Source organism: Protopterus annectens, chromosome 5.part1 (genome assembly GCF_019279795.1).
Source record: "Protopterus annectens isolate FY-2018-M chromosome 5.part1, PAN1.0, whole genome shotgun sequence".
Classification (NCBI taxonomy): Eukaryota; Metazoa; Chordata; order Ceratodontiformes; family Protopteridae; genus Protopterus; species Protopterus annectens.
In genome coordinates this window covers 794932973-794957944 of record NC_056736.1, presented here as the reverse complement: position 1 = coordinate 794957944, position 24972 = coordinate 794932973, and the positions used below count along the sequence as shown (strand labels likewise).

Here is a 24972-nt window from a genome sequence, read left to right as displayed (position 1 = left end):
TTAGGAAGTGAACATCACACCTTCCACACTGCAAAGTTTCTTCTTAGTTAGTGTTTCTGGGTTAGGGAAAGAAGGGCTAGGTAAGGGGCTAGATTTAGTTTTGTGTACATGCGTTTATGTGAAGTGTGTGTGTGTGTGTGTGTGTGTGTGTGTGTGTGTGTGTGTGTGTGTGTGTGTGTGTGTGTGTGTGTGTGTGTGTGTGTGTGTGTGCCTTGTGTAGTGGTATTGTAGAGAAAGGATTTTTCATAAGGTAATGTATAGGGTTGGGGTTTGCACTCATGAGAAAGGTGGTACTCATGTATGCTATCCCTAACCCTAAACCTGGGACTGCCTTTAACACCAACCCTACACATTATCTTGCAAAAAATGTTTTCCTAATAGTATTACTATTCAAGCAAAGTATGTCTGAAGGCATTGCTAGGTTTTAGGGTTTTTTTCAGTTTATCAATCACAAAAGGAAATAATTTGCTTTCCTCTTTTGATCTGTGGAGTTTTGATCAATTTTGTTTACAGTCTTACTTTCTACATGCAAAAACAAATGTGATGTATATCAATGTTTCTTCATGTCAATGTTAGGGGATATAATATTTGATGCATATGTATTACTGCAAATGGCTGGATTAAATCTGAGTGACAATGTTTTGTTAAATAGGGCAGCTTATGTCTAACACTGTGCCTCTCTACACTGGTTAGATTTCCCCAAATCAGTTTATTTTATGCAATAGATGATCCTTTACATCCAGAGTAATACTGGCAGGACCATTTTCCAGGAGACTCAATCACCTCTTTCTCACAATTAATTAATGTTTATCACCTTGTTTATCAATGTTTTTCTGATAACTGGAGAAGTTGTTTTAGACTTAAATGGAGGACTGCATGGTTAAATGATTTGTTCATCATCATATATCTGGCAGTGTAACAGAAAGAGTAAAGACAGAGCTGGCAGCCAGTTCTCCTTGGTCTGATGTCTTCATTCTTCACTTTCAAATGTATAAGTAAGTCATTTTACCAGACGCGTACTTCTGGGTCACCTGTGAAAAGAAGATCTCATGTCTAGTGGGCCTTACCCAGTTAGCAACTCTATAAAATAAAAAAATATAGAATTGCTGACTAAAAGAAAGAAACCTAGGCATGCGGGTTATAAATCATTCTAAATGCTATTCATAGGTGAATACTAAGTTAGCTGCCCTGAAGGGCTATTTTAAGCCTAGCCAATAACTTGAGGTTAGAATCAAACTATGTATCTTGTGTCTATGAGGTAATGTGTTAACTATTATGACAATCCCACCATAGCATTCTGGAACATTTTAAACAGAAGCACAATCTTATATTGGCACTACTGCTTGCGGTTACTTCATGCATATCTGGCTACTATCAAATAGCAATTGCTGTTGCATACACTAAGCTACAGCTTAGCCTCTGGAATGCCATTCAGAGTGAGTTTGAAATCAGACCACTACTGTTCCTTTTAATTTTTTCAAGCAGACAATGCTAGAATATTAAATGCAGTTATGGAGTCAGTAAATATTTTAGTTAATCTTTGAATTTAGAGTGGATAATCAGCTTATCAAAAGCTTAAGTCTATGGATAATATCATCTGCAAAGTGTTTCTATGTAAAGATGAGAAAGCAATGTGGGAGAAGTAGGACAGAAGAAAGTGTGACATCTGATGTCTAGGCAGAGATGAGATCAGAGTCCACAGGCAATGCCCTTAGTAAGTGTGTGTGTGTGTGCGTGTGTGCGTGTGTGCGTGTGTGTGTGTGTGTGTGTGTGTGTGTGTGTGTGTGTGTGTTAGCTATGGAACCCACAAGCCACTGGCTGTGTATTCCTAAATATATCACCTGTCCTAGTATTGTTCGCTAGGACACAGGCCCCCACAGATAGTGAGGTACTACATATTGGAGTATTCTTGGGAAGGAAAAGCAGTTTATTTATTCTAGGTAAAGTGTTTTTTAAGATTCACTTCTTTCAATTGTCCGTTTTACTGATGATCTAGGAGACATAGTCTGCTTAGCTGATATGCTGAGTTGCATGGTGTGTTAGTGGATGTTGCAGGAGTCAAATCCACTCCTTTATGCTATAACTCATTCAGCTTTTGTTAACCTAACTAGGCTATACTACCAAAAATGTTCGGGTGTTAGTTTCAGTGGCCCATAGTAGAAAAGATGACATTAACAAAAAAATTATATATATATATATATATATATATATGTGTGTGTGTGTGTGTGTGTGTGTTATTGTTATTAAATCTTATAATATGGACACAGAGTAACTTAATAATGCAGTTGTGAAAATACATTTTGGACAAGCAGTTAACAGCTGTGCTCTTTTATTATCTGCTTCCATGGTCTGAGGTTTTCTGCAGCAATACTCTGTTATGCCAGAACAGGCATGAACAAGCTTGGGTACTCTGCAGAAATGACACATAAGATATAAAGAGCAGTTAGCTAGGGACACTGTGTGACTGGCATGGAGGTGTCTACAGAGGGTGGATATTTATCACAGCTAAAAGAGCCATGAATGATGTCACATTGCCAGGGTGGAGTTTGCTCAGTCTGCAGCAGCCTTAGTAATATGATCTTGGATCAGATGCTGTGGACAGAAGCCATCTGCAGCTGCATTTGTTTTAAGGAACAAGGACCTCTGGAGTCCGGGGTATCCCACTGCTGTGTTAGGTATAACTTTCTATAGTACAGATTTATGACATTTTACTTGTCTACTTTTTCTCAAATTCATGCATGTGTATTTTTAATGTGTAATGAAAGAAGTAAATGTCTATGGTAATTATAGCAAAATAATGTGATACTGGAGATGCATGTTCCCTGACTCAAAATTGGTTTGGTCCTACCAACGTTTAACCCTCAGTGCACTAATGAACGTAAGGAATACATGCACAGATAAGGCTTTAGCAGGTGGAGACGTTTTTAAAGCATTTTTTCAGCACAGAAGTACATCACTGCATTGGAAAGGGTTTATCTTTTGAGTGGCTGTGTATGAAAGATTTCAGAAGTATTGCAGAAAACCTACAGATCATTATTCTGAAGAGGCTTATCAGGTAAGAACTCAGCTGTTAACCATTGCTATAATCTGAAAAATAATTCTGAGTGTCACTGGTCAAATGAAGATGCACTCTGATTACCTAGTCTAACTAAAAATAACACCTTCAGAGAAGCGGTGTAGAACACACTGTTTACCATGATTCAGCAATATATGTAGGGCTTTGGCAAGAAAGAGAGATAAAACATTAAATATTAAGCATGGCTTTAAAACAATAACTTGAACTCTTTGTTCTTACTTTTACCTAATGTATGTTCGATAGTATCCTTATTATGTTTTATTCTGTTTAAATTTAGGAGCTGCAGTAGGCCCAGACTATTCCTCATGTGATTGTGCTAACAAAACATAATGCTGTTTGTTACTGGTGCTGATGTTGGCTTACAGCAGTTATCCCCCAAGGATGCTGCATTGTACTCCAGCCGGACAGTCTGCTTATTAAGGAGTGACTGTGAAGCAGTTAGTTGGCTTGCTATGAAAAAGAGTGGTGCAAGTTATCAATTTTTATGTTATAGTTGTACTAATCCTGTTTAGCAATTCTTATAGTTACCTGCTCAAAGTAAAGACTAGATTGTTACTTAGTAGTGCAGTCAGGCATAAGTACATAACCTGTGTATTATACATCAGTATATTCTTAAATTATCAGGTTTCAATATGAGGTCATTTCAGGTGAAGGATAATGCAGTAGAGATTATTAGGAATTGTTCATATTTAATGTGCTGTATGAGTTGTTTCATATTCTGGACATGAACTCTTAAATTTGTTAATGTATTAATTTATTTTATTTATAGTTTGATGACTGATTTTTTAATTAACATTTGGTTGACTGGATTGGTCCCATGGCCTGTTTTTCAGAGAAAACAGACTGGTGGATATTTGGCCAGAAAATGGGGAAATTATCCTTATTGTTAAATACCATGGTATTTTTAACATCCCTCTAAATAAATTATCACTAACTTGGGTAGATGGGACCTTGGTTTAACATCTCCTCAGTAGGACAGTGCCATAAGACTACAAATACCACAAATACTGCACTGCAGTGTCATTGTTGGAACATGAATCCAAGCACCTGGTGTGGGGGTAGAACCCAAAGCCTCGTGATCTCCCCAGTATTAAAGCTGAGTATGCAGCTTTAGGTAAAGAATTTAAGCAGTATGTATATAGATACATTTGGTCTGCAGAGGCACATTGATGCAGTGGTTATTGTTGCTGCCTCAAAGAGCCTGTTTCAGTGTACTACTGAGATACCTTCTCATTGGTGTTTGCATGCCCTTCCTGCATCAGCAAAGATTTTTACTAAGGTCTGCAGTTTCCTTCCATATCCCCAAAACATGTCAGTAAGCATTTTGGTGAGCTTCTTAATTAGATACACGTATGCATACAATTGTGTGTGTGTGCATCTTCCAGTTAGTTAACATCCCAATTCAAAATCATTTATCTGCATTAATGCCTGGTAATTGCCATGATAACCTACAGCTCCCCAGCAGAAATGAAAATAAAGTGAGGACCGGAAAATTAAGGAATGATGCCTTAATGCAGCTATGGCATTAATAACCTTGTGTGTGTGATGATAGACAGAGAATACAGAGTTTAAGTAAAGTGACCCATCTGTAATCTGTATGTTGACTCTGCCATTGCATGTTTATATATAGTAAGTGCTTGTTTGGCATTAAACCGTGTTTGTGTTTTTTCTTGCTGTCTACATTTTTTCAGACCACGAGTTATGGAATTCATTTGTATACAGCATATAAAGAAGCAGGAGTAGATATACTTCGCTCGTTGTTTTACTGTATGTAATTCTGTTTTCTAGCTGTGTCAGAGATGTTATTTTAGGTCTCTGTCTTGGTGAATCTCTGTACCTTTCTTATATAAACCATAACATTTTACTGGCCCATTTTGCACCCTGTGCTTTCCATCATGTTTCCATCATGTTAGACATCCATAGCATGTTTTCAAGCATTGTTTAAGTAAGCGTAATCATGAAGTGTTTTACTTACTGTAGTTATTAGTTTCTGTATTTTGTAACCAAGCTGTACATTTCTCCACATAATGAATGTGACCATACCTCTCAACTTCTTAGTGCAAAAAATCTGAACAAAGCCAGCCAAAATAGAGTGACAAAGGCCCAAAAATGGGGACAGATTTTAAATATTGCTCTTATAAACTTAGAAAGTTGCTAGAGTAACACGGTTTGTGTTAACATATGTTTTCTGAAGGACATGACGTCTGAAACTCAAATGTATGTCATTATTTAGTGACTTCATTCCTAACAAAATCCAAATGATTTGCCAGAAAACCACAAATTTTATGAGAAACGGACCAAAAATATGAGGCGAAATTCTGGACAGTTGAGAGGTGTGATATATGACAGACAGTACTCTAAAATCAGGTTTTTGAGCAGGGGCATGATTTTATCTCAGTGGCTGATAAGGCCGTACTTCTTTTATTTGACATGCTTTACTGCTCTTTGTATGTCTTTTTGTCTCAAGGTTGTGGCTGGATTTAAAAAAGAATGTGTTTCATTCTGATTACTAAGCAGTCAGGGTAAATGGGATTGATGCCACTAAGGATACACTATAAATTATTGGAAAGTGCAGTTATGGCTTTTGATTGGATGCTTGGGTTGGATAATTTTTATAAAGAGCCAAGGCCTACATCCTCACACAGTAGAGGATGGATCATTTTATGGAAATGAGTAAAGAAAATAATTGAGTACTTAAATTATGTCAAAAAGTAATGAGTAGTTTTAATTTATGAGATGCCCACTATATCACTATTTTATGATGTATTATTTTTTATACTGATAAATGACTGGCAGCGTATTTGCACATTAGTTGACACATTTTTGCTAAAATTTTTGTATGTTCCAAGCAAAAATATCTATTCTAAAGAAATAGTTCATAAAACCGTGGTTTAACCTAAAGCAGTAAAACTAGAAAAATGGGATAAGAAGGGTTCAGGTCATGCCTGTGAACAAACGCACAGAAAGATGTATGCATGCCATTTGATATTAATCTTTGTTGGTTGATCGTGACGCAGAATCTGTTATAGGCTATGTGAAGATAGCTGTGTATATATTTATCATCTGTTGATTAATGTGTCTGGTTGTGCACTGTCTTGGACCTTCCTCTGTTTACATGCTCCTATGTCACTGAAGAAGAGGTTGCAGGTCTTTTATCTTTGACAAGTTTTTGATAAACTAGAAATGAGCTAGCCAGAAGATATTAGAGGTGACTAAAATTTAGATAGTGAAGGTCATTTTAGTACATGTGAAAAGTGGATTGTGTGCCTTTCTCATGTGCTTTTTTTCACAAGTAAAGACCAAGTGCTTTTCTTTCAAATTGCAGAGACCATCTCATTGACCCTGTGATTATGTAAAGAGATTGCTGTGCAATGAGTCTGGGTGTACTCACTTGTACTACACCAGTCAGATATAGAACATTGCACATGAAGATACAAGTCTGTTATAGTGCGATTGTCCCTGTCACACCCACTCATCTGGGGCTACAAGAGCAGATGACACAGAACGTGTTTAAGTGCCTAGTCCGGAAATGTGTTTCTGCTATGCTGGCAGTTACCAGGCAACCTAGCAGCTAATGCATCCTTCAAGACTTGGCATTTCTTTCACCTTTTGCAAAAATAGAAAGCATGTTGGTTTTGTTTTCAACAGATTCTCAGCAGCTCTTAAAGTGCTCCAATTTCTATCCCAGAATTATAATCTGCAGTGGAACTCTTTAGGAACTTGTATGTATTCCCACTGTCCCATCTATACCCACTAAATCTCCCATAGACTTAAGTTGAAATGCTTTCCCTTAAAATGTCAATACACCTCATATGAACTTGTCTATATTCTCCTCCTTTTTTAGTTTTTCCTTTCTTGTCTTATCTTCAGTACATCTTCAAGATTATCTCTACTAAACATACTGTATGAACAACCATCATATATTACTACCTGCTATACTTTTAATTGTATGTCTAAATCACTATGCTTATGTAAATATCTTATGCAATCATGTTATTATCTGCTATATTTTTATAAGTGAATGTGTAAATCACGATGCTCATGTAAATATCTTATGTATAGTATGTTAGCAATTGTTCAGGAGCTTTTCTCGCTGGGACTCCGCTGAAAACGGACAGCTCTGTCCAGTCGGACCTCCCCGGTAAACAAATGTAAAATAAATAAAATAAATAAATATTGTTACTCCGACTTTCAAGTTAAGCCCTGATATACCCATAATTGGTACATACTGCTTAGCAGCAGGATTTTCAAGTCACAGTTTGTAACTAGAGTCACTGCACTGTAAACATATTTTAGATTCAGTGAACAGTAGTCAAAGAAAGAGAAACAGGAATACAGGAAGTAGAAAATGCTAAGGAGTGCCCTATTTTTCAGATGAATAATAAATTTTGGGTCACGGGTGGGCTTTTTGCCACTTTAGCATTGTCTTGGTGATAATAGTTAAAGGTATAAATAATACTAGAACTCAGTGAATCCAGAATATATTTGATCTGCTATACCACTAGAGGCCAACAAAAGGGGGAGTTGAAGGCCTCACTTTATGAACTTAACACAAGAGTATGGTAGCACAGGAAGTGTTTGCAGAGCTAGATCATTGTCAAATGGGGGCTCTAGGTAGGAAAAAGGACAACCCCCATACCAATATCCCATGTTAGGGTTTAATTTAAAACTTTTCAAATTTTACAGCAAAATCACTGACAGACATTTCTTAAACAAAACATTCTCACATTGAAAACAGATTTAACATGAGTAATAGTAAACTTCTCTTGTCGTGAAACTCACATGTATTGAAAATACATCTGGAAACCAATTAAACTACAACAGACTCACTGGGATTCATACTCAAACAGCATATAGTGAGGCACTAATTAGTTGCTATGTGAAGGGCACAGGAATTCAAAAGACAGTTTAGCACATTTGCTAACAGCCTGGGACAGCTGTCCATTTCTAAGTGCAGCTAAGGGGTACTGCCTGGTGAAGTGACTTGGTCAGAGTCACAAAGTAGATACACGAAGGCTGAGGGAATCAAACCCTGCACTACAGGAAACAGCTCTTTAACAGCTCAAAGCCTTACTGTTCTGCACTGTCTGACAAACTGTTGTAATCCAACATAATGAGTTTCACACCCACATGACTGCAAAAAAAAAGACAAGTTAAATTAAAAACATATTCATAGTCAAAATAGTAACAGTAAACTTGAGGACTTCATGCTGTTATTCACAACCAGATAAATGCATTTAACCCAATAATAAACATTCTATCACAAGGAAACTCAGGATTATACCCAAAGAACATGGCTCACAGGCTGATGCTCCAGTTTACTATAACTGATTCCTTCCTTTACACCATAACTACTCTGGAATGAAGCTATCGAGCATTTACATAATACACACACACATACACATCCGTCACTTACACCCATGTTGTATGGCTGTAGATCTCAGATATCTGCTAGAGATTAAGCGGATGAATACATTCTTAAATAATGGCCCAGAAAGCGGCAGTTAGTGTTGTCGCTTCACAGCAAGAGGTTCTCCGGTTCGATTCTCGACTGGAGTGCATTTTGTGCAGAGTCTGTATGTCCTCCCTGCCATCGCATGGATTTCCTCCAGGTGCTCCGATTTCCTCCCACATTCCAAAGACATGCATTAGGTGGCCTGGACACTCTAACTTGTCTATAAGTGAGAGTGAGTGATGTGAATGAATTACCGTGGCAGAGCTAGCCACCCGGCAGTGTAAATCTTGGCTCGAGATGATTGTCACTGCGTAAGTGACACCCCAACCTCATGCGCAAAATGGGAAAAGGTGTTGAGGATGGATGGATGGATGGAAATATATCTCAGCTCACTGCTATCAGAATCTTATACTTCAAACCACTGCAACTTCCCTCTGCCCTTTCAACTTCTTAGCTCAATAGTCAGAAAAAACAAAATCAGGAACAGATTTCACATATTTCTCTTATATTAGAAAATTGCTAGAACAACAAGCTTTGCATTTGCAAGCATTTTCTGAAGGATGCAAAGTCTAAAATGCACATGCATGCCTATCATATTTACTGAACTGCAATCCAAAACAAACTTGCCAGAAAGCCACACATTTTACAGTGAACAGATCAGACTACTTATTAGCTTCTTTGCTCAAGAATTCTGGACAAAGGACGTACACTCATACATGCGCGTGCACACACACACACACACACACACACACACACACACACACACACACACACACACACACACACACACACAGACACACACACACACAAACTCATTCTTTCTTGCAGGACCATCTCAGACCATTTCCAGTTGCAAGCTTAAAAGATAGGTATGGAGCTTTTTCCTGTTTGAAAGTTTAAAAGATCCCTGATAGCTTATCGTGCCATTACCAAAAACTGCTGCTGATAGTCCCCTGCATAGTTACCAGCTTAGTGCTGTCAGTTCCTTGTGTGCCATACTGCCATTAACATAGCACTACTGACAGTTCCTTTTGTGCCATTAGTTCCTACCAAGCTGTAATGAGCAAAAAATATATATATTCCTGTTGGACTATGCAGTTGGATATTCATCTTCTGTACTGAATAAAAAGGCAAATTCATCTTATATGTTGAATAAAAAGACCACCATTCCTGTTTTGTGTGTGTGTGTGTGTGTGTGTGTGTGTGTGTGTGTGTGTGTGTGTGTGTGTGTTTGTGTGTGTCCACGCACATGTGCATGTGTGTGTGTGTGTGTGTGTGTGTGTGTGTGTGTGTGTGTGTGTGTGTGTGTGTGAGCATGTACTTGTGTATGTATGCCATCACAGAAGATGGAAATCATGCCTGCAATTTCATTTTCTTTAATCATAACTCTGACTGGTTTAAAAAGACCACAATGTTTTGCTAAAGGAAGTCTCTGATTGGCTCAAAAGCTCTACATTTCAGCTAAAGAAAGAGAAGAAGCTGGGACAGTCCACTGGACACAGATGTCCATTTCTATGTTCAGCCCAGCACAGCTGAGCAGATCCAGATAATTGGTGTTGGGGTTTGGAAGATTTTTTTAATTTTCTTTCTCTAAAAATCTACTGCCAATCATTAGCGGACCGGAGTTCCGTTGTGGCGACCCCTAACCAAGAAAAGCTGAAAGAAGAACATTTTTTGGGTGTAGGGGGCTTCCCAGCCAGCACCAGGCCCTAGGCAACTGCCTAGGTCTCCTAGTGTTGGATCAGGCCATGAGCATTTGTATGCCTACTCTAAGGTTAAGCATAGTCCTGTTGTGATAATGTTGATTACTGATAGGGTAACTGTGGTAGCATGCACTTCATAGTCACTGTGGTCACCTTCATATTATGTAACGTTAGAAGTTGTCAGTGGCTGGGTCTGCTCATCTGTATTAGTGATGTCCAACTGAATGTGATCTGCATTCCTGATGCATACTAATTCATCAATAACAAGATTTGGTCTGATTTCTTGATACCTGCAATCTTACAAATGAATGGTGTGTGTGTGTGTGTGTGTGTGTGTGTGTGTGTGTGTGTGTGTGTGTGTGTGTGTGTGTGTGTGTGTGTGTGTGTGCACAGCCATGCGTGTCTTGCAAGGTGCAGCATAAGTTATAAATCAATGGTATATTTGGTATTAGACTCTTTTCATGAAAGGACCAAATATCATTTCAAGAACCATCCTAAGACTATGGCTGGGGAGAGTGCTCTGCTGCCTTCTGTATTGTGTCACTAGGATTTAAGAATTATTGTATCTGACAATCTGATACTGGATGCCAGGGTATCAGCTGTTGAAAGAAATGTTTATTGCTTTAGTCTTGTTCCTCCTGAATTGCCTTAGTGCTTCCTGTCATTATGCATGGATTTCTGACAAGCTTTGCCAGTGCTAGATGATACAAATCATGGACCTAAATACTTAAATCTTCTTTCGGCTTTTCCCGGTTAGGGGTCGCCTCAGCGGAACTCCGGTCCGCTAATGATTGGCAGTAGATTTTTACAGTGCCGAGGTGCCAGCTCGACGCCCAACCTTCAACGAAGGCACACCCATTCACGCATATCTTTTGAATGCCACTCGACCGCGGTGAGGACATGCAGACACCACACAGAAGGTGCTGCAGCCTAGAATCGAATGGGAGAACCTCTTGCTGTGAGGCGACAACGCTACCGCTGCACCACCCATATTGGAAAATATACTCTGGTGACTTAGTTTAACTAGTGGTCATTACATGATATAAAGTGTAAGTGGCTGCTGACTCTAAAGATCTCCATATTTTTTATTAACTAGTTTGTAATCTTCAGTCTTCAGGAGGGATACTTTTCACCTTCACAGGGTAGAGCTACAGCTGTAATTTTGTGCCTTTTATTCTATTGCAAATGTCCTCTGAAATTCAAAGTAAGATATGTGAGGAGTGTGAACATGCAGAGATACTGACAGGTGATGCAAAGACTAATGAATTTTCCCAGGTGCTGCAGTTACAACCTATGCAACTGTCCCTTCCACTCTTCTGCCCCACCCTTTCTTCCATCTTTCCTAGGTATCTGTGACCAAACCCCCCCTCTCTTGATGTATTTTCCACCATTCTGTCTTGCACTGTGTTCTCTGTCCTATCATTACTTGAGTGAAAATTCATTTACTTACATCAATCTTGAATCCCTTTTCAACTGCCACTTATGTCTTCTTATTGCCATCTTTCATTTCTGTTTAATTCCACCTCACCAATTGCCCTTGGGCAATTTCCAGTGGGACTATAGGATTTACTTTACTGCAGATCATGAAAGTACAGTTGGTCAAAATATGATTCACAGAATCTGTTTCACTGAAATGCTCAATACTGGAAGACTCATGAGCAGGGAAAATCCTTAACTACCCAGATGTGGGGGAATGGCCTGCATTAGCCAACTAAATATAGCTTACTCTGATGTTGTAACACCTCAACTAAGCTGTATTCTAAGGGGTGAGGTTTTTTGTTTAAGTAATTTAGCAGACATGGAATTATGACTGATTTATTTGCCAAAATCCCATGATTCTATACTGACAACATGTTCCCCATTGTTCTTCTGTTATTCAGTGTAGATAACATAAACATTTTATTTAACTATCAGCCTAATCTCCATTTCTGTGTATGTTCACCAAAAGTGGACACAACAGTCTCTATGTGCTCTTTTTAACTGCTAGCAGAATGAAAAGATTACTTCAGCCTGTTTTGAATTCAGATCCTTTTATGAGGCAGTATCTTGTTGGCCTTTGCATGTCACTCTGCGTGAATCAGTTAAGGTATGATTATAATCAACAGATTCTAATTTTTCCTCTCTCTTTCCCCAGGTTACTCCCTCCTGATGTATATGATTTCCCTGGATTTACTAAGAGGTTGTGTATCTACGGTACTTATAAGCCTCATTGGGTCTTAACTGGGTAGTAACCCAACTGTCTGTGATCTCTGCACTAAGCCACCTTTTATTCCTCTCCCTTCCACCCTATTGGTTCATTCATCACTGTATCCTATCCAGCACTAGCAGCTCCCGTTGGAAGAGGAGAATTGAGTGGAGGTAGTTCATCACTGATGGTGCCTTGGATTTATCAGATGTGGACCTACTCTCTATACCCATTTGTCTGTGTATACACCTTGCTACACCATGCTGTAGTAGTGGTATGGATCCCTTAATATACCCCTTTGCATGGCTAAAGTGCATGTGCTCCTTTAATGGTGTTATGCTTTCCCAGATTGCATGTGCAGAGCTGCACTTCTGACCCCACAATGCACACTGACAGAACCCCTGTTATAGGTCTCAGCCAATGCCCTCTCCTTGGTATGGTTGAGCCTGCATTTGCCAGTCAGTTCCATCCCTCCCCCACTGGTATCTCCAGTACTCAGGTTGATATTCAAATCCAGATTAGCCAGGAGGCAGTCAGGGCTCCAGCCTTTTATACAATGGAATCAAGTCTCCCCTCTGTATCTGTAAACATACTAATCTTATGGATCAACTCCAGCTTAATAAAAGGAATCTTCTTTCTCTTAAGTCAAATATTTAATAGCTAAAAATTTTAATCCTTCTGAAACCTTCTTCTGCCTCCTAGCATGGACGGGGTTCATAATGCAGAAAGCTGTTGACACATCTGACATAGCTTTGGTAAACCGAGATGTCTGCTTCTAGAAAATTTCATTACCTAAAGAAATGACAGTCTTTATCACTTTTTATAAAACCTCCACAAATTAAAGTAAAATGATTTCTTCTGTAACTGATGTTCACTCATTTCAGCTGATATTTTGTCTGTGGAGATAGTTGACTTGTTAAAATGATTGAGAGTTTAAATGCTCCATTATTTATATAATTCTTTCTTGACCTGAATGAATCTGTGGCATTTAATTGCTATCACCCGTTAAGACAGCCACCATGGCTGGCATAATAAAAGTACCAAAAATGCTGAGCACATTCAGGAAATTTAATGATCCAGTTTATTTTTTTACATATCTAAAATAAGTTGGTTATATTTGGCTTGGAAAGATTGGTAACACTTTGAGTTAATTTATATCATTTGTTTTTAATAAGACATTGAGGGAGATAAGGGTGTAATAATATATACTGGAGAGGAACTAGCAGAAAGCATGCCTAGACTGTGACACAATTAAACTGATGGTCCACAATATAATATGTCAGTTAACAAGCACCTATGATAAGAAATCATCTGTATCAGTGAAACTTTTTGTTGCACAGAACTGGCTAGAATAGTTCTTCTGAAATGAAAACAAATGGGGCACGTTATTTTTTCTCCTAGTTAGGTAGCCAGATGAAAAGTGTAGTACATTTACTCAATGCATGTGCACATTTTTTTCTTAGGCAAACATACCACATCAGGTCAATTTTCTGCAAACATCATTTGGGGGAATACCATGTATGAGTTCAGCCCATCCCAAATCACTGAGATCTTGAAACTGTGTGCAGACTTTTGAAAGAAAGTAACTAATTTAATTCAGAACAAGTGTACTTTTTAAGGTTTGTCACTAAGATTACGTTATACTTAGTCAGAACATAGTAGGGGTCACTGAAGAGTGGATGTTTCCAGGCTTCCTACCAAAGGCAGTGATGCAGATTCTAAGTATTCCTTCCATGAACCACAGTGTTCGAAAAATAAATACATTTTTTTCTCTGCCCTCCCCTAACCTCTGTGAAAATAATGAAAAAGTAGTTGTATTGTAGATGATTGACCATTAAAAACTAATACTTAAAGTGTAAACACATATGAAAAACTTTTTCATCGAAAAAGTGGTCTCTTCTTTAAAATAAGTATTAGTTTTTAATATATGCATTTTTTTAATATATATATAATTTTTAATACTTTTAATAAAGTCTCATGTGCATTTTCAGTATATTATTTTGTATGCTTTTATATTTCTACCACTTTCTTTAAGGAAATGTGTTTATGTGGCTTTAAGTAAAAATATCATGCGACCAGTCACTGGCTGTTTTGCAGCACTTCTAGAATATAAAATGATGCTTAAATGAAACATTGTTTCACCTGACGAAGTGGGGTACACACCTATCAAAGCGCTAGTGTTGTTTTGTGTTTGGATGCCGTCTGTTCTGGAATAAACTACTTTGAAACTGGAATCTGCAGCCTGCTCCTGGTCTTTCTTTGGTTTGTTTACATTTATATATAGATGTATATAGTGTTGATGATATGTATATATATATATATATATATATATATATATATATATATATATATATATACTCTAAGGTTACTAGCAAATCTATTAAATAATAGGAGTTGAATGCTAAATTATACTAATACAAAGCACAAAGGTCGTAGTGTCAATGTTCAGTGGTTCACTGTCTACCCATTATGTCACGTTATAGACTAAGCCACAACACCAGTCTCATTCTGTATGACAGAAGTCTTCACTTTCTTAGCAAAGTCAATTTTTATATCATAAAAATATGGCATTCCACATATGGCAGTTAAGGTTAGTATCATGATTTTTAAGCTCATGGGACTATTCCTCCAAAAGCCCACTTTCTAAAGAGATCTTCTTAGGCACTCTGGATTGTGTCTCTTGGGGTCCATTTGGCCTGGAGGTATATCAGATATATGCATAGTAGGTAACTTTACTTACTTGCTGTTGTCTTTTATCTTGAACTGTAAGGCATTCTCACTTAAGTCCATTCTCAGGTAATTAAAGTAGGCAATAATTACTGCTGGTGTAATTTCTAAGCCCATCGTCAGTCTTGGGGCATGGCATTAGTCATCTGAATTTTTTGGCCATTCTGGAATGTTCATTAGTGTTCTGTCCTTTTTGTGGTACTTCTGTTTTACATCAGAACGAGGAAGTAGTATAACTTTAGTCATCAGTCATGGAAGGGGTAGAGTCTGCCTCCCACCTTTCTTTACGTGCGACATAGGTCAGTTATCTGTCCTCAGGCAGGGCATCTAATATCTAGCATTTTTTAGGTATGGTATTGATAGGGTATCTCTTCCATGGCTTGGACCCAATTGTTTGATACTTCATTAAAATATGTCTGCCTTACAATAGAGTCAATGTCTTCAGATAGCCGGGCACATTAAAAAGGGTATCAGATATATACAGCAGAGGCCCATTTATCAGCTCTACAGTCATGTACTGGCATATTCTTCTTAGTATTCAAATTTACTGTTACCTGTCATTCATATTCTGAAATAACTTTTTTGTATATCTCCTGAAAGTTGGTTTTACTAAACTTGGACATAACCTGTAGGTCTAATTTATACAAAACATTACTGTCTCTGTGTTAATCGGGGCATGAACTGTGTTTTGATACACAAAAAGAGAAGTTATCTGTTTAGTGGTGCAGAGTCATTCAATTAAGGTATGTGGCTTGAATGGCTTTCTTAAATGTTTGCACAAACCGGATAGCTAACCTATTTGTGTTCATATAATGGGAAGTAAATGGGAAATGTTTACTGCCATTTCTATTAGCAAATGTTTTGAATTCTTCAGGAATAAACTGTTATCCAGTGTCGATGCAATTTTCTTCAGGCAAGCTGTTTTGTACAAAAAATTGTGTGTGACATTATAGTTGTCTAGTGTGAAGTAGAAGCATCTGTGCAAGCATGTGGCCATTTAGCAGGTGCATCTACAGCAATTATAATCAGAGTCTTTGCGTAGACCTGCAATGTCAGTGTGAATCATCTGCTATGGCAGTAGTGATGGCCATACCTAAGGGTGTAAGGGTGACAAGTTCTCCTTTTACCCCAACCTCCGTCTCTTACACTACCCATCTAAACTCAACAAATGTGACCTAACTCCCTTCCTACCACTTCCCTTCAAAACTGAAAAAGACCACTCCCAAAAACCTTAACATGGCACCTTCACCTTCTGGCCTCCAGCGCTACAAACACACCTATGTCAGACTCTTCCAGACCTTCTCACTCTCTACCATCTGATCCTACACCTTACTTCAGAGAAATCTTATCCAAGTCTGTAAAAAAACAAACATCCTAGAAAAAACTTGATTGTAAGAATACCCCAAATCCCTATAGTTTACCACCTGACTTTTTAAAATGGCAGCCAAGCCAGTGAAAAAACCACTTGCCCTCATGTAAAACCTCTGAATCTCATCACGACTAATTCCTACCCATTCAAACATTCTTTTATAATCCCCATTCTTAAAAAAAGCTGCATCATTATTCCCGGAAGAATTCTGGCCAGCATCTATACTATGCCATATAACCAAGGCAACTGAAAAAATAATCTATAACCAAGGAGTGACCATCTAAATAAATATATCTTACTGACTCACAAAGTGACTTCAGAAATTGCTGCAGTAACCTCACTGCTATTTACACACTCACTGACAAAACACATTTATCCAAGGAAAAAGGACATTTGACTGGAATTTTATTTATGCAGCTATGCAGAGCCTTCAAGACTGTAATTCAGGATATATTACTAAAGCTTACATCAGTTGAATTTGGTGTCAGCACAGTGCAGTGGTTCAGCAACTATCTGGAAAGTAGAACATTTATAGAGCAATTTGGTAACATTACCACAGTAGTATGCACCTTTTCATCAGGCATCCCCAGAGCTCTGTTCTTGGATCAGTCTTTTTCTAGCTGTTCATCACTGACATTAATACTTTTACTCCAGCATTATAATCATTCACAAAGGTTCTTGGACAGGCTTTAATATGCTATCGAATTGGCTTTCATACAACCCACTCACCTACTCCTTAAAGATTATGTAAAACTAACCCTGTAAAAGTAAGTCCTAGAACAATAAACTAATTCACTCAGTTGTGGAATATAAGTCCCACAGCTTTATTCTTGATTCTGCACCGTCTTTCAAAAACACATACATTTGACTGCATAGCTAATGTTACTGCACAATTAAAAGACATTTACCTTATCAGTAACCATCCTATCCCTGATGCCAGAAACGCCCTGGCAAAGTCTAATTTCTAGACTAATTGGCTACCTATCATGGCCTGCTACACTCTTCTACTACTATCTTCTCTCATATTTACGATACTAATTAGTGGTTTATGCCCCTCCCACAAGAGTAAATTTAATTTAGATCCTCTCCATACCCCTTATGACAGCAGGATGACTAACTAAAAAAGCTTAAAATTATCCCTGCCAACTGGAACCATCACCCCTCAGTCCTTAAGAAGTATCACTAAGTACAAAGAGTTCAGTAAAAAGCTACATGGACATCTAGACACCACATACAAATATATGTGCTTTAAAGGTAAAATCAAAGGACAATTAATTTATATCTAAGTGGTACTTTTTTATACATGTAAATAGCCATTTTGATAACTATCACTGTAGACAGTTTCTGTTGTTTTTCTTTGTTATCTCAGTTAGGGTTGCCACAGCGGATCACCTGTTTCCATTTCTTCCTGTCCTCTGCATCATGCTCTTAAACACCAACCGCCTACATGTCCTCTCTCACCACATCCATAAACCTTATCTTAGGCCTTCCTCTTTTCCTCTTACCTGGCAGCTCCATCCTTTTCCCAATATACCCAGCATCCCTCCTTAGCACATGTCCAAACCAACTTAATCTCGCCTCTCTTGCTTTGTGAAGGGTGGCCTAATGGTTAAGGTGTTTGCCTTGCAAACACAAGATTCAGAGTTTGAGTCTCACAAGAGATAATTAGCTAGGCTTAAAATGGCTCGCAAGGGCAGTTAGCTTAGTACTAATCTATGAACTGTCCAACCTGAGCTGACCCTCTAATATACTGATTCCTAATCTTGTCCATCCTAGTCACACCCAGTGCAAATCTTAACATCTTTAACTCTGCCACATCCAGCTCTGACTGGAACAGCCGAAAGAGGAAGATCACAGTTAGTCATTACTAAATACTGCCCGTATCTGTGTTTTTTTAGTATGGTTCTCTACAATCTTGTTACAATTTTGTTAAAAATGAATGTTCTCTATAATGTTGAGACTCTGGTATATCATTCAATATCTGATTAAATTAAGCATGTTTCCCACATTAATATGTTTATTCAGAGTACTGTCTGATGTACTTGCTTTATAATACATAGATTTTGAATGCTTTTCACTAAAAGGATTTTTATTAATATGGTGCATGATGTCATGGTTTTGTAACTTTTGCAGTTATAACACTCAGGTCATGGCTGAAAATGGTACCCAGCCAGCCCATCTACTTGGTTAACAAATTCCTGTAAGTAAGAATGATCATAGTAGCGCATTGTGCAGCATTTAACATCTGATACCAGTTCTTGCTAAACTGCTAATTTGCTTTTTCCCCTGTCTAGCAACCATGAAGATGTAAGCTAGGTCTTTCAGTTTCATACTCAAAATGTCTCCTATAGTAGTGCTTAACAATTTGGTATGTATGGTGGAAGGAATTGCCACAATAAAATTATACTGTTCAGTCTACTGACATACAGATATTTTAGCCATTTCTAATGCACATATTGGGCACAATGATTTATTTATTTATTTGTTTGTTTATTTATTTATTCATTGTTATTTTGATATTTGTTAACCAGGATAAGTCCAACTGGGCAGAGGCCCCTTTTCAGTGGAGGCCTGAGGAGAAAAGCTACAAACTAAAAAGTAAATATGAGAACATAAAAACAAACAAAGTTGATTTTAAACATATGAAAACTGGGAAAAATACAAATAATAGCAAAACATAAACAACGTACTTGAAAGCAAAAATCTTAAAAGCAAATTAATTTTACCACAGAAATATATTGCTAGAATTAGAAGACAAGGTAAAGGAGTAAGGCAGAATGTGACAGGATGAGTAATATGGTGCAGGAGATAATGCTGAGGATGTAGGAAAGAATAGATGGGTAAGGTGTGAAGGAGGTCTGTAGAACAGAGTACAAAGTAGGAGAGGGAAGAAAGAAAGATGTTGCTGGAAGGTTAGGCAGGATTAAGACTGGAGCAGAGCCTTGAGTTCAGGAGTCTTTCTTTAAATGCTTTCTTAAAATTGAGTTTGCTTGGTATTGTTCTGATGGTTAAAGGAATTTTGTTCCAGGCCAAGGCTACTATATAGCTGTATAGGCCATAGCCTATTGTTCTTTTAGACTTGTAGATTTCTAACAAAAGCTGGCCAGAGCTCCAGAGAGAGTGATTGGGAGTGTAGTAAACGATGACAGATGGGATGGCTGAGCAGGAAATACATTTGTTAATAATGGCGTGAGTAAGGAGTGGCTGAGAGAGGAAGAGCTGGTGAAGCAGCTCAAGCCAGTTTAAGTGTTTTAGACAGAGGCAGTGTTGTGTGGTAGGGTTGATTTACAGCTAAACCAGCAATTTTGTTGTAGCAGTGCTCCAATTTTATTTTTAGGATGAATTGTAAGTTGGTTAAGATAGGGAAGGCATAGAGTAGGTTGGGAAGAAGATAAGCATTAATAAGGAACAGTCTGGAGTTATTGGTAAGAATTTTTTTAGTTCTGTAAAACATACCAGGTTTTTGGTGGGGTTTTTTATGCAGTTTTGAACATGTAGATCAAATTTACATTGATCTTCAATAATTATGCCCAGGAGTTTGGTATGAGTCACAACTTCTATTAAGGTGGTGTCAAGAGATGTAATAGTGAATGATGATTTCAGGTGGGAGTGAGATTTTGGAGAAACATATGTTTATGGTTAAGCATGGGTCGATTGTCAATTAGCCGCCTTTCAGTGAAATTAAATGATTTTGGGTTATGTTTGAAGGTGTAAAGAGTTGTCAGATGATAAGATGATAGTGGAGTCATCAGTATATTGTGTAAGTGAGGACTGTGAGCAGGATGACTGAAGGCAGTTGGTGAAGATGTTAAATAATATTGGTCCAAGAATGGAGTATTGTAATACTTCAGTATTAACAGGGAGGAAGTGTGAGAAGGAAGAGAGCCACTTAACGGACTATTGTTTAGTAAGGTATCTAGAAAACCAGTTGAAAGTGGAGTTAGAGAAACCAAGAGCAGACATTTTAGTGAGAAGCTTGGGGTGAGAGACTGTGTTGAAGGCTTTGTAGGGGTCCAAAAATAGGCAGGATACCAGGTTATTATTTTCTCTGGCTTTAATAATAGTGTGGGGAAATGAGACTAGAGCAGTAGTTATGCTGTGGTTAGGAAGAAAACCATGTTGGGGTGAAGAGAGTAGATTTTCTTTTAAAATATGTTCAATAAGTTGCTTTTGTATGAATTTTTCAAGTGTTTTGAGAGGGAGGACAGAACTGATATAGGCCTATAGTTTGTGAATTCAGTGGAGTGTCCTCCTTTGTGAAGTGTAATAGTAAAAAAATGTTTGCAGATAGAAGGGACTATGGATTCTTGAATAAATCTGTTAATTAGAATGGAGACTGGGTAGGCTGTTGCATTAGTTCCAAGTTTAAGGAATACTGCTGGTAGATTGTCAGCAGAGAGAGAACAGGGCTTTAATTTGGTCAGTAAATATTTAATATAGGCAGTGGGGACAGGTTTGAAAGAAAAAAATAGGTATGTTGTTGGGGGGGGTGGTGAGAGGGAAGTGTAAGGTTGAAATTGTGACCATTTTGGGTTAGATTGTTTATGGAGTCTATAAAATAGGAATTGAAGTTAGTGGTAGTTTCAAAAGGGAATTATTTGGGAATGAGTTTGGTATGCTGGGAGAACCAGGGTTAAGAATCTTGCTATTGGTGTTCCAGAAATTTTTAGGAGTATTTTGATGGTTTATCTGAGATTTTAAATAGAATTTTTTTGTCATCATTGACATGTTTTTTGGTGAGGTTTCAAAGTTGTCTGTAGTTTCGCAGGTAATTGGGAGACTTGAATTTTAACCAGTTGTTTTCCATGTAATATCCCTTTAGTGCACTACGGCACGGGTGGAATGAGTAAGCCAAGGTGCATCTTGAGATTTCACTCTAATTTTGCATAGGGGAGTTAGGGAATTGAGAACATCCAGGAAAATATGGTTACATTTTATAACAGCATCTTCAGGTGGTAGGATAAGGAGGAAGGACCAATTTATGCAAGTGAGTGTGTTGTTAAATACATGAGTTAAAGTCGCTGAGACAGTGGCACTCTTTGTATTTGTGTTGCCTAATATAATGAAGAGATAACCTTTGAACACAGGTTGGCAGGTGGTCACTGATTGAATCTGGGAGTACTTCAGGGTTGTGATAAAAGTTTGGGTTGGATATTAGAATCCAGTCAAGGATTGAGCTAGTACCAGTGGATTTTTTGTAGCAGGTAAAGGTGGAAAATAGTTGAGTGAAGCCATGAAGATTAATACTTGAGGTAGGGAAGTCAGTGGTCAAGGTTCGCCAGTAGATATTGACATCATCTAGAATTATTGTTTCATTCAAAATATGGTAGGCAAACCAGAAGATAACATTTTCTTGGATGGAGATATTATTCCCTGGGCAGATATAGATGCCAGCAATGCAAAGCTTTTTGTGGTTGTTTAGTTTGCAGTTGGCTAGTATGAGTTCAGCAGTGTGAAAGTTAGGGAGTGACACAGACAGTGGAGAAAGGTTAAGATGGGTTTAGTATAATATTGCTACACCATCAGCTTTTTTTATGCAGCTTATCAGAATGGAAGATATTGTAGCCAGGAGGGAGAATTTCAGTATCTGTGTTGTGAGGTTTCATCCAGGTTTCAGTGAGAATTACTATGTCCAGAGAGTAATGAGCAATCCATGAGCAAAATTCATTGACTTTGTTGAGAAGACTATAAATGTCCATAGAGATAATAGTTAAGCTCTTGGTGGATAGTTTAGAATATGTCATCTTTGGAGATGTGAGGATGGTGTTAAGTATGGGAGAGGTGTTGGGGCCAGGGTTAGGGTGAATATCTCCACATAAGAATAAATTATTGGAGGTGCATTGCAGTGCAAGAATCTTGAAGTTATTAATAAGGTATCTAATCCTGTTTTTTTGAGGACAGGGGTTGGGGACAAGTAGTTTGTATTTGTGCATGAAAAAGTGCAATAGGTTAACTAGATAAGGTAATGTATTATTGTGACATAGTAGGGTTTGTCCCAGTTTGGCAGTGGGTGAGTAAGAGTAGGTGATACATCAATGGGGGGAGATATTTGTTTTATAGCAGGTAAAGAGATATAGTAGGAGGAAAGGAGGAAAGACATAGATGGAAATCATGTTTGGGAGGGAGGTAAAAAAGGTCTGAAGAATGACAGAGAAGGACAGAGAAACCTAAAATGGCAGGTATTAAAATGAGTTAGTCAAAATCAAGTAGGTCATCAGAGTGACAGAGAAGGGTGGTGATAAAAAAGCTAATGAAAACAAAGTACAAGGAGGCAAGAGAAAGGAAAAGGTTTTACAGTGTGCACACACACACACACACACACACACACACACACACACACACACACACACACACACACACACACACATTTCTTCTCCTACATGCATATACACAGATGCACACACTGTACAGTTCTAACCTGATTAGAAAGTACTGTTCACAGCAATAGGATGCAACTGAACCTTCACTGCTTAGCTAGTATCTTGCATGTTATGGACATCTCTGACTTACCCATCTATACAAAGTCTGAGCTGAAGTACTAATTTGTGAAATGTAGGTGCCTAATTAACACTGTCTGTGCCCACATATTGCATTATTTGCATGTGGCAAACTATTCAACTAAAAGGGTCCCTACTAATTATTTGAAAGTTTTAAAGTTTGAACGTCATATGGTCAACACCATATGATCGAACTTTAAAACGTCTGAAGGTGGAAAGCAATGGCTCTGTATGGCGCAGAATGCGAAAATTTCCCTTTTCTGCATTGAAGTGCAATCCCGGAGTTGGTATATTTAAGTGTGGGGGGAGTGCAGGGTTATTTTTTTTTTAAATGTTTTATTATATTTTCAATGTTTCAAACTTCGCTCATATGTTGTCAGACATATGAGGTTCGAAGTTTTGAAACTTTGAATATATAATATAGACCCAACTAAAATACCTTATGCACTGAAGCACATGACTTCTCCATGAAGTGCTATCCTGTTGTGTACTGTGCAAAACTGCACTAGCGATTTGTCTAATGTGCAGTTTGCCTATGAATTACCCCCAGTATTTCTGCACTTTCTAACCTCTGTAATTTTAACTCTACCTTAGGCCTAAGAGACATCTGGTATGTTATGAGCTTTATTTAACTTTTTTCGGGTTTTTCAGATTTCAAATTTATTATTTCTAAAGGCTGCATAGTTTATTTCCTTCAAGAAAAAGAAAAAGAAAAACATGACAAAAATCTAAATCCAATATATATTACAGCCTACCTAAAATAATTTAAGCCACTTGTAAAATGTGCATACCAAAATGTACAAGGACCATTTTAAATTATGATTTAGACAATATTAAAACTATTTTTTATTTTTATGTATTAGATGTTGTATAATGAGCTCTCTCAAGAGGATGTAGTAGTTAAACATTTCATAAAAGATCTTGAAGAAATAATGTTTTCTGATGGAAAACATATGTAAATCTACCACGATATATCAAGACTGATTTCTAAGATAGATTTTTGAGACAGTTTATATAATTTACCATGATATGTATTATATGATTGAGCGGGAATAAGTAAAAAAAATAGTGATTTATCACAGTCAGCTTATAGGAGCTATTCTTACAACAGTATGAATATGAATGCACAGTTAAACTAGTCCAGCAAAGGCAGTAAAAATGCATTTCCTAGCATCTTTGTAGTGTCAGTAGATAAAGCTGATGTAATATTAAAATATTCCTTGATGTACTTATGAGCAAATACTATCTATATTTTATTAAGATTTCAAATTTATACCAATAAAAGTACCGGGATAGGTACTTTCTTTAGTCAACACTTTGTCCTACCTTATTCTTATTCACCATACCCTTCAAGGTTTTCACCTGCCACAACAGGATTTTGGCTGTAACCTTGACATTGCTGTTTTGGGATAACATATATAGTATTTTAATGGAATGCAGTTTCCTTCATGTTTTCTGTATCTGTTTCTTCTAAGTTGCCATATCTACTGTCTGCCAAATAGTGGTAGTACACCCCTATTCAGTGCAAACAAATCTAGCATCTCTCTTTACCGTTGTATGTCACTGACATATTCATTTTACCTTCATAGTACACACTCTCACCTGTATACATACATACATATTTAACTTCACTGCTGTTTCTTTCAGTGGCATCTTTGGGATCACTTTATTACAGTCCAAACAGAAACTATAGATGAAGCTGTCTCTGCAGCTAGTTCTTTTCTTAACTTTTCCTTGTTGTACTTGGGATGACCAAATGAATTTGCTGTTATTTTCAGATAGAACTATAATTTCATATGGAGATAGTCATCTTTTGTTTGAATATGCATTCATGTAGTATGGTCTTTCATAATACATTTCTTGCATTCATTTTCTTTAAACAGTAATTACTGGGTTAGTTTGATATATCTAAAGTCTCAAAGGAAGCATGCTTGCTGACAAAGTCTGGTAGCCACCTTAT

The 24972-nt window shown here is 37.6% G+C and overlaps 1 protein-coding gene across 3 annotated transcripts in view; it reads left to right on the top strand.

Moving 5' to 3' along the window:
* TTLL7 (tubulin tyrosine ligase like 7) overlaps nt 1-24972 on the top strand; it is a 1782535-nt gene that overhangs the window by 302660 nt on the left and 1454903 nt on the right. The window contains exon 1 of one of the 3 annotated variants that reach the window (XM_044073409.1): nt 2586-2675. The exons of 1 other annotated variant lie outside the window; for it this stretch is intronic. The gene's annotated coding sequence lies outside the window, so the exon portion shown is untranslated. Of the gene's footprint in view, nt 1-2585; nt 2676-2775; nt 3056-24972 lie in introns of those variants that run through there. One more of the 3 variants, XM_044073408.1, reaches the window with a different exon arrangement.